A 12,937-nucleotide genomic window follows, 5' to 3' on the forward strand; every position below is an offset into this window, starting at 1 on the left:
GGAGATGTGCGTGGAAAGTTTTTTACGCAGAAGGTGGTGGGTGCCTGGAACGCTTTACCAGCGGAGGTGGTAGAGGCGGGTACGATAGCATCATTTAAGATGCACCTGGACAGGTATATGAATGGGCGGGAACAGAGGGAAGTAGACCTTGGAAAATAGGAGACAGGTTTAGATAAAGGATCTGGATCGGCGCAGGCTGGGAGGGCCGAAGGGCCTGTTCCTGTGCTGTAATTTTCTTTGTTCTTTAAGAAAAAAAAAACACAATCTGGTCCTGAATCAAGGGTCCACTGCAGAGAAATTACAGGTTTTAGCTTTTAACTTTAAATCAGTGATGAAATGATCTATGGCCTTTTTTGTCTTCTGTAAACATGATCTAAACACATAGCGTTCATAAATTGAATTCATTCTGGGGCTGCAATGTGCATCAAATCTTCAAATTACTTTGTTAAAATTTTTACTACCTTCATCGTTTGCAAATTTAAACGCATCAAAGACAGCAATTGATTTGGGCCCTGCCGCTGTTTGGAGCATCACTACCTTACGTGAAACTAATTGATCTTCTAAATTTACTGCAGTAAGAAACAGATTAAATTGTTGTTTAAACACATGGCAGTTGCTGCCCACATTACCATGAAATCTGAGTCTCTTTGGTGGCTTCAATGACTCCATGTAGTTCATTCTTGTAGCAAAATTTTCAAATCTCTGCGGACCTCTTGGCAGGCTTCATCTGATGATGTGATCATTTTTTCTCAGCGTTTAATACCATCCAGTCCTGGTACCATGTAATGTTCTTGTCGGATGGCTTGATTAATATTACAAGAACACTTGTAGCTAAAGCTATAAATGATTTATTAACATAAATGTTGGTAAACTATATACAAAACAACAGATGAATAACAGTAAAATCAAGCACAAGCAACCTCTCTCCAGCTTCCTCCAGCCAGTCTGAGGGTCACCTGACTCTAAAATTCACATATATTAGCGAGACTCCTAGTGGTCAGTCGGTGAATTTCAACATAACAATGATATCGCCACATCTTTCCTTTGAAGGAATAAATTAATATATTATCATCAGTATATTTACATGTGATATCATGAGCCTGTGAGCCGAACAGTATTAATGTTTTTTATTTTTTAAAATTGGTTTAACAACAAGAACAGCAAGCATAGTATGTATTAATAATCCAAATCTACAAATTGAGCCGATCAGAATTTCTCAAAGTTTGACCTTGTTGCTCAGAACTTGTAGATTCAATGTTCTCCCTGACATTCTCATGCTCAGGAACTGCTGAACTATCTGACACTGCAGCTTGCGTTGATTCTGACGTAGATTCATCATCCATCACGTTGTTCTGAAAGTCTTCTCTGGTTTTCAAGAGCACGCAACGATTTCTTCTTAAAAACAACCCATCCACTGTCTGTACATTGCAGGAGCGAGGTGCTACTTCTTCGAGTACAATGGGTGGAATTCTCCGCTCCTGCGCGGAATCGGGAAGGCCGCTCCTCGCACCCTATTCACCGCCCCCCCCAGGAGACTAGGAGCGGTGCTCCGTAAATCTCGGCCGCCGGGCCTTGACGCTTGCGTCAAGGCAGCGTGCCGAGAATGACGCGACGGCGGCGCCTAGGTGACGTCAGCCGCGCATGTGCAGGTTGGCTGGCTCCAACCCGCGCATGCGCGGCTGACGTCACGACGGCTGACGGCTCCAACCCGCGCATGCGCGATTGCCGTCATCCCCTCCGCTGCCCCGCAAAACGTGGTGGCTTGATCTTGCGGGGCGGCGGAGGGGAAAGAGTGCGTCGCTTGGAGACGCCGGCCCGACGATCAGTGGGCACCGATCGCGGGCCAGTCCCCTCCCGAGCATGGCCGTGGTGCTCACTCCCCTCTGCCCCCCACAAGCCACAAACGAGTATTTGGCGCCCATGTTCACGACGGCAGCAACCAGGTTTGGTTGCCGCCGTCGTGAACCGGTCGGGACTGTCAGGCCGCTCGTCCCATCCGTGATTGAAATCATACGTGACTGCAAAGTGTTGCCACTCTTTCCAGCTAAAACAAGGACCATTGTCAATCACGATCACTTGCGGAATTCCGTGCCTAGCATAAATTGACTTGGTATGCAGTATTACACTGTTTGCCATTATGCTTGACAGTAGAGCCATTTCAGGATAGTTTGAATAGTCACTAAATAATCTTTCCCTTGTAGGTGAAAGAAATCACTTATATACCAGTGAGACTCCTTGTGGTCATTGGGTGAATTACAACATGACCATGATATCGCTGCAGAGAGGACTTGGTAAATCTCAAAAGTGCTCCTGCACTAGTGACACAAATAATAAAACATAAATGCTGAAAATACTTAGATCTGGCAGATTATTTGGAGATAATAAACCAAGCTGACGTGACCTGTACCTTTCATCAGAAGGGGCTGGTTTAGCACAGGGCTAAATCGCTGGCTTTGAAAGCCGACCAAGGCAGGCCAGCAGCGTGGGTTCAATTCCCGTAACAGCCTCCCCGAACAGGCGCCGGAATGTGGCGACTAGGGGCTTTTCACAGCAACTTCATTGAAGCCTACTTGTGACAATAAGCGATTTTCATTTCATTTCATTTCCAAGCGGTGCCTCATGAGGAAGCTGTTCAGTTGTATGAAATTAAACTAAAACTTTGGTCGAGATTCAAAATAACAGCAGCACAAGTGAACCAAGTCTAGTCCAGGAGAGATGAGATGAGGAGTTAGTCTGAGATGCAGAGAAAAATAAATCGCAGAGAATTGTTCATGTTGTTAGTTTATTTTAGAAAACAAGAGGTATTTAACACGCAGTATTTTTTACTTTGAATTTTTTTATCAACAGGTATTTCCCACCTTTCATATGTTACAAGTAGGAAGGAGATCATACACAAATTCTAAAACTTTCTAATTGTTGCAACAACTTCCCTTCAGTTCACACCCTGTATTAGAAATTTAAACTAAAATCAGGTCCTGCCCTGAGCACATCAGTGATATCACCATGGGCAGCAGAGCGGTTAGCAATGCTGCCTCACAGCGCCAGGGCAGCACGGTGGCACAGTGGTTAGCACTGCTGCCTCACGACGCTGAGGTCCCAGGTTCGATCCTGACCCTGGGTCACTGTCTGTGTGGAGTTTGCACATTCTCCCCGTGTCTGTGTGGGTTTCACCCCCACAACCCAAAGATGTGGAGGGTAGGTGGATTGGCCATGCTAAATTGCCCCTTAATTTGATAAAATTAATTGGATACTCTAAATTTTTTTTTAAAGCACTGCTGCCTCGCAGCGCCAGGGATTCGGGTTCAGTTCCAGACTCGGGTGACTATCTGTGCGCGTCTGCACTTCCTCACAGTGTCTGCGTGGGTTTCCTCCGGTTTCCTCCCACAACCCAAAGATGTGCAGGTTAGGTGGGGTTACAGGAATAGGGTTTAGGTAGGGTGCTCTTCCAGAGGGTTGGTACAGACTCGATGGGCCGAATGGCCTCCTTCTGCACTGTAGGAATTCTATGGATCCAAAAACAGAATACTGAACCTCTGGGAATCTGAAATAAAAACAGGAAGTGTTGGATATACTCAGTAAGTCTGGCAGCATCTTTAGAGAGAAAAGCAGAGATAATGGGTGGAATTTTCCAGTCACACCTGCCCAGTGACTAGATATTCTTACCTGAAGTCAACTGACCTGGTTCTTTGAGGAAGTAACAATGAAGTTAGACAAAGGAGAACCAGTGGACGTGATTTATTTAGATTTCCAGAAGGCCTTTGACAAGGTGCCGCATAGGAGACTGTTAAATAAGTTCAGAGCCCATGGTGTTCAGGGTAATATCCTGGCATGGATAGAGGATTGGCTGACTGGCAGAAGGCAGACAGTGGGGATCATAAGACCATAAGACATAGGAGCAGAATTAGGCCACTCGGCCCATCAATCATGGCTAATATTTTCTCATCCCCATTCATACATAGAATTTACAGTGCAGAAGGAGGCCATTCGGCCCATCGAGTCTGCACCGGCTCCTGGAAAGAGCACCCCACCCAAAGTTAACACCTCTACCCTATCCCCATAATCCAGTAACCCCACCCAACACTAAGGGCAATTTTGGACACTAAGGGCAATTTATCATGGCCAATCCACCTAACCTGCACATCTTTGGACTGTGGGACGAAACCGGAGCACCCGGAGGAAACCCACGCACACACGGGGAGGATGTGCAGACTCCGCACAGACAGTGACCCAAGCCGGAATCGAACCCGGGACCCTGGAGCTGTGAAGCGATTGTGCTATCCACAATGCTACCATCCTGCCTTCTCCCCATAACCTCTGATCCCCTTATTAATCAAGAACCTATCTATCTCTGTCTTTTTAAAAAATAAATTTACAGTACCCAATTCATTTGTTCCAATTAAGGGGCAATTTAGTGTGGCCAATCCACCTACCCTGCACATCTTTGGGTTGTGGGGGCAAAACCCACGCAGACACGGGGAGAATGTGCAAACTCCATTAGGACAGTGACCCAGAGCCTGGATCGAACCTGGGACCTCAGCGCCGTGAGGTAGCAGGGCTAACCACTATGCCACCGTGCTGCCCATCTATCTCTGTCTTAAAGACACTCAGTGATTTGGCCTCCACAGCCTTCTGCGGTAAAGAGTTCCACAGATTCACCACCCTCTGGCTGAAGAAATTCCTCCTCATCTCTGTTCTAAAGGATCATCCCTTTAGTCTGAGATTGTGTCCTCTGCTTCTAGTTTTTCCTACAAGTGGAAACATCCTCTCCACGTCCACTCTATCCAGGCCTCGCAGTATCCTGTAAGCTTCAATAAGATCCCCCCTCATCCTTCTAAACTCCAACGAGTACAGACCCAGAGTACAGACAAAGGATAAAGGGGTCTTTTTCAGGATGGCAGCCGGTGACTAACGGTCGGTGTTGGGACCACAACTTTTCCCAATGTACGTTAATGATCTGGAAGAAGGAACTGAAGACACGGTTGCTAAGTTTGCAGATGATGGACTTCCGGTGGCGGCAATGCGGAGCTAAGCTGCACATTCGGCAGCTCCCGCTGAAAACGGACTTTGGGGCTCTTTTCAGGGCCCCCAACGGAGCTGTGTCGGCAAATCCCGACGTGGGAAGAGGACAGGAGTCGACCCCTACGGTCCTATGGCCCGGACCAGGCGTGGGGTAAGGAGAAAAACGGAGAAAGCACCCCTGAAAAAGCGGGGGAAGGAAGACAAAATGGCGGCCGGCGGAGGCCTTGAGGAGCTGAGGCAGTGGGCTCAGGAACAGCAGGAGACTCTGCTGCACTGCTTCCAGGAGCTTAAGTTGGAGCTGCTGGAGTCGCTGAAGGCTACCACCAGGGAGCTGATGGAGACCCAGACAGCCCAGGGGGCTGCGATCCGGGAGCTGCAGCAGCAGGCCTCCGAAAGGGAGGACGAGGTCGTGGCCGTGGCAGGGAAGGTGGAGATGCACGAGGCGCTCCATAAAAGATGGCAGGAGCAGTTCGAGGAGCTGGACAACCGGTCGAGGAGGAAGAATTTGCGGATCCTGGGCCTCACGGAGGGGCTGGAGGGGTCGGACCTAGCGGCCTACGTGGCGGTTATGTTAAACTCGCTGATGGGGGCTGGGTCCTTCCAGGGGCCCCTGGAGTTGGAGGGGGCCCACAGAATTCTGGCTAGGAGGCCCAAGCCGAACGAGCCGCCGCGTGCGGTGTTGGTGCGGTTTCATCGGTTCGTGGATCGTGAGTGTGTGCTCCGGTGGGCCAAGAAGGAGCGGAGCAGCAAGTGGGAGAACACGGAGGTGCGGATCTTCCAGGACTGGAGTGCGGAGGTGGCGAGGCGGAGGGCCGGGTTTAACCGGACGAAGGCGGTGCTCCATAGACGGAGTGTGAAGTTCGGCATGTTGCAGCCGGCGCGTCTGTGGGTCACCTACAAGGATCGGCACCATTATTTTGAGTCCCCGGAGGAGGTGTGGGCCTTTGTGCAGGCCGAGAAATTGGACTCAATCCGAGGGTCTAAGATGGGGGATGCTGTATAATACTGTATTTGTATTTGCTTGGTTTAGTGTAAGATGTGGGTTGGCCTTCGGGTGGGTGGGGTGATGTCGTACTGTTTTCTCTATATGGGTATTTCTGTAGGGGTCTGGTGGACGGGTTCGGGCAGGGGGGTAAACGGGGAGTTCAGGGAGCTGGTGGGGGTGGGGGTGGGGGGGGGACTGACAATGGGAGTGGCCCTGGAGGAGGCGGGGTCGGGCAGGGGGGTAAACGGGGAGTTCGGGGAGCTGGTGGGGGGGGGGCTGACAATGGGAGTGGCCCTGGAGGAGGCGGGGCCGGGCAGGGCGAAAGCGCGGGCTTTCTGCGGGTTTCCCGCGCTGGGAGATGGTGGGGGCGGGGCCGGGGCTGAGAAGCGCGGGTCGTTGCCTGTTTTCTTTTCCCGCGCAAGAGCTTGGGGGGGGGGGGGGGGAGGACCCATTGACGGGCACGATGGAGGAGGGGTAGTCCCACGTGGGGAGGAGTCGGAGGTAGGGCGGGAGTCGCCGGGGTCAGCAGAAGTTAGCTGGTTCACGGGAGTGCTATGGAGGGAGGGGGCGTGGCTAGGAGGGGTCCTAGCCTGGGGGGGGGGGGGGGGGGGGGGGGTAACCGGGTTGCTGCTGAAACGGTCAGGAAGGAGCTGGAGGATGCTTGGGGGGGGGGGGGGGAGTTGCCGCCGTGGGGAACAGGCCGAGCGGGGAACGCTGGCCAGTGGTGGGCAAGGGATGGGTTATGGCTAATCGGCAGGGGAGGGGGGCAGGGAGCCCTCTGATCCGGCTGATAACCTGGAATGTGAGGGGGCTGAATGGGCCGGTCAAATGGGCCCGGGTATTTGCGCACCTGAAGGGGCTGAAGGCGGATGTGGCCATGCTCCAGGAGACACACCTGAGAGTGGCGGACCAGGTTCGGCTGAGGAAGGGATGGGTGGGCCAAGTATTTCACTCAGGGCTGGATGAGAAGAATCGGGGGGTGGCGATCCTTGTGGGGAAGAAGGTGTCGTTTGAGGCGTTAAATGTGGTGGCTGACAGTGGCGGGAGGTATGTGATGGTGAGTGGTAAGCTGCAGGGGGAGCGGGTGGTGTTGGTGAATGTTTACGCCCCAAATTGGGACGGTGCGGGGTTTATGCGGCGTATGCTGGGCCGCATTCCGGACCTGGAGGGCCTGATCATGGGGGGGGGGGGGGGGGGGGGGGGGACTTCAACACGGTGCTGGATCCCCCATTGGATCGATCCAAGTCCCCGACGGGTAGGAGGCCGGCGGCGGCTAAGGTGTTGAGGGGATTTATGGACCAGATGGGGGGGGTGGATCCCTGGAGGTTTGCGAGGCCGAGGGCCAGGGAATACTCATTTGTCTCCCACGTGCATAAGGCCTACTCGAGGATTAATTTTTTTGTCCTGAGCAGGGGGTTGGTTTCGAGGGTGGAGGATGTGGAATACTCCACCATTGCCATTTCAGATCATGCCCCGCACTGGGTGGACCTCGGGCTGGGGGAGAAGAGGGACCAGCGCCCGCTCTGGCGCTTGGAGGTGGGGCTGCTGGCAGATGAGGAGGTGGCCGGGAGGGTTCGGGGGTGTATCGAGAGATACCTCGACGCCAATGACAACGGGGAAGTCCGAGTGGGGATGGTCTGGGAGGCATTGAAGGCGGTGATGAGGGGGGAATTGATCTCCATCCGAACCCATAGGGAGAGGTGGGAGCAGAGGGAGAGAGTGATAGGGGAGATGGTGAGGGTGGATAGGAGATATGTGGAGGCTCCAGAGGAGGGATTGCTGGGGGAGAGGCGTAGCCTTCAGTCCAGATTCGACCTATTGACGACCAGAAAGGCGGAAGCTCAGTGGAGGAAAGCACAGGGGGCGGTGTATGAATACGGGGAGAAGGCGAGCAGGATGCTGGCACACCAGCTCCGAAAGCGGGACGCGGCCAGGGAGATTGGGGGAGTGAGGGATAAGGCTGGGAAGGTGGTGCGGAGGGGAGTAGATGTTAATGGGGTCTTCAGACTTCTATGGGGAACTGTACCGGTCGGATCCCCCGGTGGAGGGGGGTGGAATGGGGCGCTTCTTGGACAAGCTGCGATTCCCGAGGGTGGAGGAGGAGCAGGTGGAAGGACTGGGGGCGCCGATCGAGCTGGAGGAGGTGGTTAAAGGGATAGGGAGCATGCAGTCGGGGAAGGCGCCGGGGCCGGACGGGTTTCCGGCGGAATTTTATAAAAGGTATTTGGACCTGTTGGGCCCCCTGTTGGTCCGGACCTTTAACGAGGCAAGGGAGGGGGGGAGGGGGGGGGGGGGGGGGGGGTTACCCCCAACTATGTCACGGGCGCTGATTTCCTTGATCCTGAAGCGGGACAAGAACCCTCTGCAGTGCGGCTCATATAGGCCGATTTCGCTGCTAAACGCCGACGCTAAGCTGCTGGCAAAGATCCTGGCCACTAGAATAGAGGATTGCGTGCCCGGGGTCATTCATGAGGACCAGACGGGGTTTGTGAAGGGAAGGCAGTTGAATACGAACGTGCGAAGGCTCCTCAATGTCATTATGATGCCGGCTGTGGAAGGGGAGGCAGAGATAGTGGTGGCATTAGATGCGGAGAAGGCCTTTGATAGGGTTGAGTGGGAGTATTTGTGGGAGGTGCTGGAGAGGTTTGGGTTTGGGGAGGGGTTTATCCGGTGGGTGAGGCTGCTCTACGAGGCCCCGATGGCGAGTGTAGCCACAAATAGGAGGAGGTTGGAGTACTTTTGGCTGTACCTGGGGACGAGACAGAGCTGCCCCCTGTCCCCCTTGCTCTTCGCGTTGGCGATTGAGCCCCTGGCCATGGCATTGAGGGAGTCAGGGAACTGGAGGGGCCTGGTGCGGGGTGGGGAGGAGCATCGAGTGTCGCTGTATGCGGACGACCTGTTGCTGTATGTGGCCGACCCGGTGGGGGGGATGCCGGAGGTGATGAGGATTCTTAGTGGATTCGGGGGTTTCTCTGGGTATAAGTTGAACCTGGGCAAGAGTGAGTTGTTTGTGGTGCATCCGGGGGATCAAGAGGAGGGGATTGGTAGGCTCCCACTGAAGCAGGCAGGGAAGAGCTTCAGGTACCTAGGAGCCCAGGTGGCTGGGAGCTGGGGGGCCTGCACAAGCTCAACCTCACAAGGTTGGTGGAGCAGATGGAGGAGGAGTTTAAGAGGTGGGATATGTTACCGCTGTCACTGGCGGGGAGGGTGCAGTCCGTTAAGATGACGGTGCTCCCGAGGTTTTTGTTCCTGTTCCTCCCCATCCTTATCCCGAAGGCCTTTTTTAGGAGGGTCAACAGGAGTATTACGGGATTTGTGTGGGCGCATGGGACTCCGAGGGTGAGAAGGGTGTTCCTGGAACGGGGCAGGGATAGGGGGGGGGCTGGCGTTGCCCAACCTCTGTGGGTACTATTGGGCTGCCAACGCAGCGATGGTGCGTAAGTGGGTAATGGACGGGGAAGGGGCAGCATGGAAGAGGATGGAGATGGCGTCCTGTGTGGGCACGAGACTGGAGGCGCTGGTAACGGCACCGCTGCCGCTCCCTCCAATGAGGTATACCACGAGCCCGGTGGTGGCGGCTACCCTCAAAATTTGGGGGCAATGGAGACGACATAGGGGAGAAGTGGGGGGCTCAATGGAGGCCCCGATACGGGGGAACCATCGGTTTGTCCCAGGGAGCATTGATGGCGGATTTCTGGGCTGGCACAGGGCAGGGGTTAGAAGGTTAAGGGACCTGTTTGTGGAGGGGAGGTTCGCGAGCTTGGGGGAGTCAGAGGGGAAGTTTGGGCTCCCCCCGGGGAACATGTTTAGGTACATGCAGGTGAGGGCGTTTGCCAGGCAGCAGGTGGAGGGGTTCCCCTTGCTGCCCCCACGAGGGGTGCGGGATCGGTTGCTCTCGGGGGTGTGGGTTGGAGGAGGGAGGATTTTGGACATATACCGGGTAATGCAGGAGGTAGACGAGGCCTCGATGGAGGAACTGAAGGGTAAATGGGAAGAGGAGATTGAGGAGGGGACGTGGGCGGATGCCCTGGAGAGAGTGAATTCCTCCTCTTCCTGTGCAAGGCTTAGCCTCATACAGTTCAAGGTGCTGCATAGGGCCCACATGACTGGGACGAGGATGAGGAGGTTTTTCGGGGGCGAGGACAGGTGTGCTAGGTGCTCGGGGAGCCCAGTGAACCACGCCCATATGTTTTGGGCGTGCCCAGCGCTGGGGGCGTTTTGGAAGGGGGTAGCAAGGTGTCGAGGGTGGTAGGATCCAGGGTCAAGCCAGGCTGGGGACTCGCAATTTATGGGGTTGCAGTGGAGCCGGGAGTGCAGGAGGTGAAAGAGGCCGGTGTTCTGGCCTTTGCGTCCCTAGTAGCCCGGCGGAGGATCTTGCTCCAATGGAAGGATGCGAGGCCCCCAAGCGTGGAGGCCTGGATCAATGATATGGCGGGGTTCATTAAATTGGAGAAGGTGAAATTTGCCCTGAGGGGATCAGTACAGGGGTTCTTTAGGCGGTGGCCGCCTTTCCTGGACTTCCTGGAGGAACGGTAGGAAAATAGGCTGACAGCAGCAGCAACCCGGGGGGGGGGGGGGGGGGGGGGGGGGGGGGGGGAGGGAGGGAGGGAGGGGGGAGGGGGGGAGGGAGGGAGGGGGGAGGGGGGGAGGGAGGGAGGGGGTTTGGATCGGTGGGAGGGAGAACTGTGTACATGGGTCTGTGGGATGTGGTGGGTGTTATCTCTTTCCCTTTTGTTGTTTGGGTGTTCTTTTGGTTTTTTTTCTTTTGTTTGTAGTTGCTTTTGAAGTTGAGTGGGAATTGTTCTTGGGGTGTTACCGCAGTTGTTTTGTTAATAGAGTTGAGATGTTTATATTTTGTAAAAATTTCAATAAAAATTATTTTTTTAAAAAGTTTGCAGATGACACAAAGATCTGTAGAGGGACAGGTAGTATTGAGGAAGCAAGGGGGCTGCAGAAGGACTTGGACAGGCTGGGAGAGTGGGCAATGAAGTGGCAGATGGAATACAATGTGGAAAAGTATGAGGTTATACATTTTGGAAGGAGAAATGGAGGCATAGACTATTTTCTATATGGGAACATGCTTAGGAAATCAGAAGCAGTAAGGGACTTGGAAGTCCTTGTTCACGATTCTCTGAAGGTTAACGTGCAGGTTCAGTCGGCAGTTAGGAAGGCAAATGCAATGTTAGCATTCATGTCGAGAGGGCTAGAATACAAGACCAGGGATGTACTTCTGAGGCTGTATAAGGCTCTGGTCAGACCCCATTTGGAGTATTGTGAGCAGTTTTGGGCCCTGTATCTAAGGAAGGATGTGCTGGGCCTGGGAAAGAGTCCAGAGGAGGTTCACAAGAATGATCCCTGGAATGAAGAGCTTGTCATATGAGGAATGGTTGAGGACTCTGGGTCTGTACTCGTTGGAGTTTAGAAGGATGAGGGGGATCTTATTGAAACTTACTGGATATTGCGAGGCCTGGATAGAGTGGACGTGGAGAGGATGTTTCCACTTGTTGGGAAAAGCAGCACGGTAGCATAGTGGTTAGCACAGTTGCTTCACAGCTCCAGGGTCCCAGGTTCGATTCCCGGCTGAGTCACTGTCTGTGCGGAGTCTGCACGTACTCCCCGTGTGTGCATAGGTTTCCTCCAGGTGCTCCGGTTTCCTCTCACAGTCCAAAGATGTGCAGGTTAGGTGGATTGGCCATGATAAATTGCCCTTAGTGTCCAAAAAATGTTAACATAAGAACATAAGAACTAGGAGCAGGAGTAGGCCATCTGGCCCCTCGAGCCTGCTCCGCCATTCAATGAGATCATGGCTGATCTTTTGTGGACTCAGCTCCACTTTCCGGCCCGAACACCATAACCCTTAATCCCTTTATTCTTCAAAAAACTATCTATCTTTACCTTAAAAACATGTAATGAAGGAGCCTCAACTGCTTCACTGGGCAAGGTATTCCATAGATTCACAACCCTTTGGGTGAAGAAGTTCCTCCTAAACTCAGTCCTAAATCTACTTCCCCTTATTTTGAGGCTATGTCCCCTAGTTCTGCTTTCACCCGCCAGTGGAAACAACCTGCCCGCATCTATCCTGTCTACTCCCTTCATAATTTTAAATGTTTCTATAAGATTCCCCCCTCATCCTTCTAAATTCCAACGAGTACAGTCCCAGTCTACTCAACCTCTCCTCATAATCCAACCCCTTCAGCTCTGGGATTAACCTAGTGAACCTCCTCTGCACACCCTCCAGTGCCAGTATGTCCTTTCTCAAGTAAGGAGACCAAAACTGAACACAATACTCCAGGTGTGGCCTCACTAACACCTTATACAATTGTAACATAACCGCCCTAGTCTTAAACTCCATCCCGCTAGCAATGAAGGACAAAATTCCATTTGCCTTCTTAATCACCAGTTGCACCTGTAAACCAACTTTCTGTGACTCATGCACTAGCACACCCAGGTCTCTCTGCACAGCGGCATGCTTTAATATTTTATCGTTTAAATAATAATCCCGTTTGCTGTTATTCCTACCAAAATGGATAACCTCACATTTGCCAACATTGTATTCCATCTGCCAGACCCTAGCCCATTCACTTAACCTATCCAAATCCCTCTGCAGACTTCCAGTATCCTCTGCACTTTGCTTTACCACTCATCTTAGTGTAATCTGCAAACTTGGACACATTGCCCTTGGTCCCCAACTCCAAATCATCTGTGTAAATTGTGAACAATTGTGGGCCCAACACTGATCCCTGAGGGACACCACTAGCTACTGATTGCCAACCAGAGAAACACCCATTAATCCCCACTCTTTGCTTTCTATTAATTAACCAATCCTCTATCCATGCTACTACTTTACCCTTAATGCCATGCATCTTTATCTTATGCAGCAACTTTTTGTGTGGCACCTTGTCAAAGGCTTTCTGGAAATCCAGATATACCACA

At 52.7% G+C, this 12,937-nt stretch overlaps 1 protein-coding gene across 1 annotated transcript in view; it reads left to right on the plus strand.

Moving 5' to 3' along the window:
• efr3ba (EFR3 homolog Ba (S. cerevisiae)) overlaps positions 1–12,937 on the plus strand; it is a 301,549-nt gene that overhangs the window by 96,087 nt on the left and 192,525 nt on the right. The gene's annotated exons all lie outside the window — the stretch shown is intronic.

Source organism: Scyliorhinus canicula, chromosome 1, assembly GCF_902713615.1.
Source record: "Scyliorhinus canicula chromosome 1, sScyCan1.1, whole genome shotgun sequence".
NCBI classification, from domain to species: domain Eukaryota; kingdom Metazoa; phylum Chordata; class Chondrichthyes; order Carcharhiniformes; family Scyliorhinidae; genus Scyliorhinus; species Scyliorhinus canicula.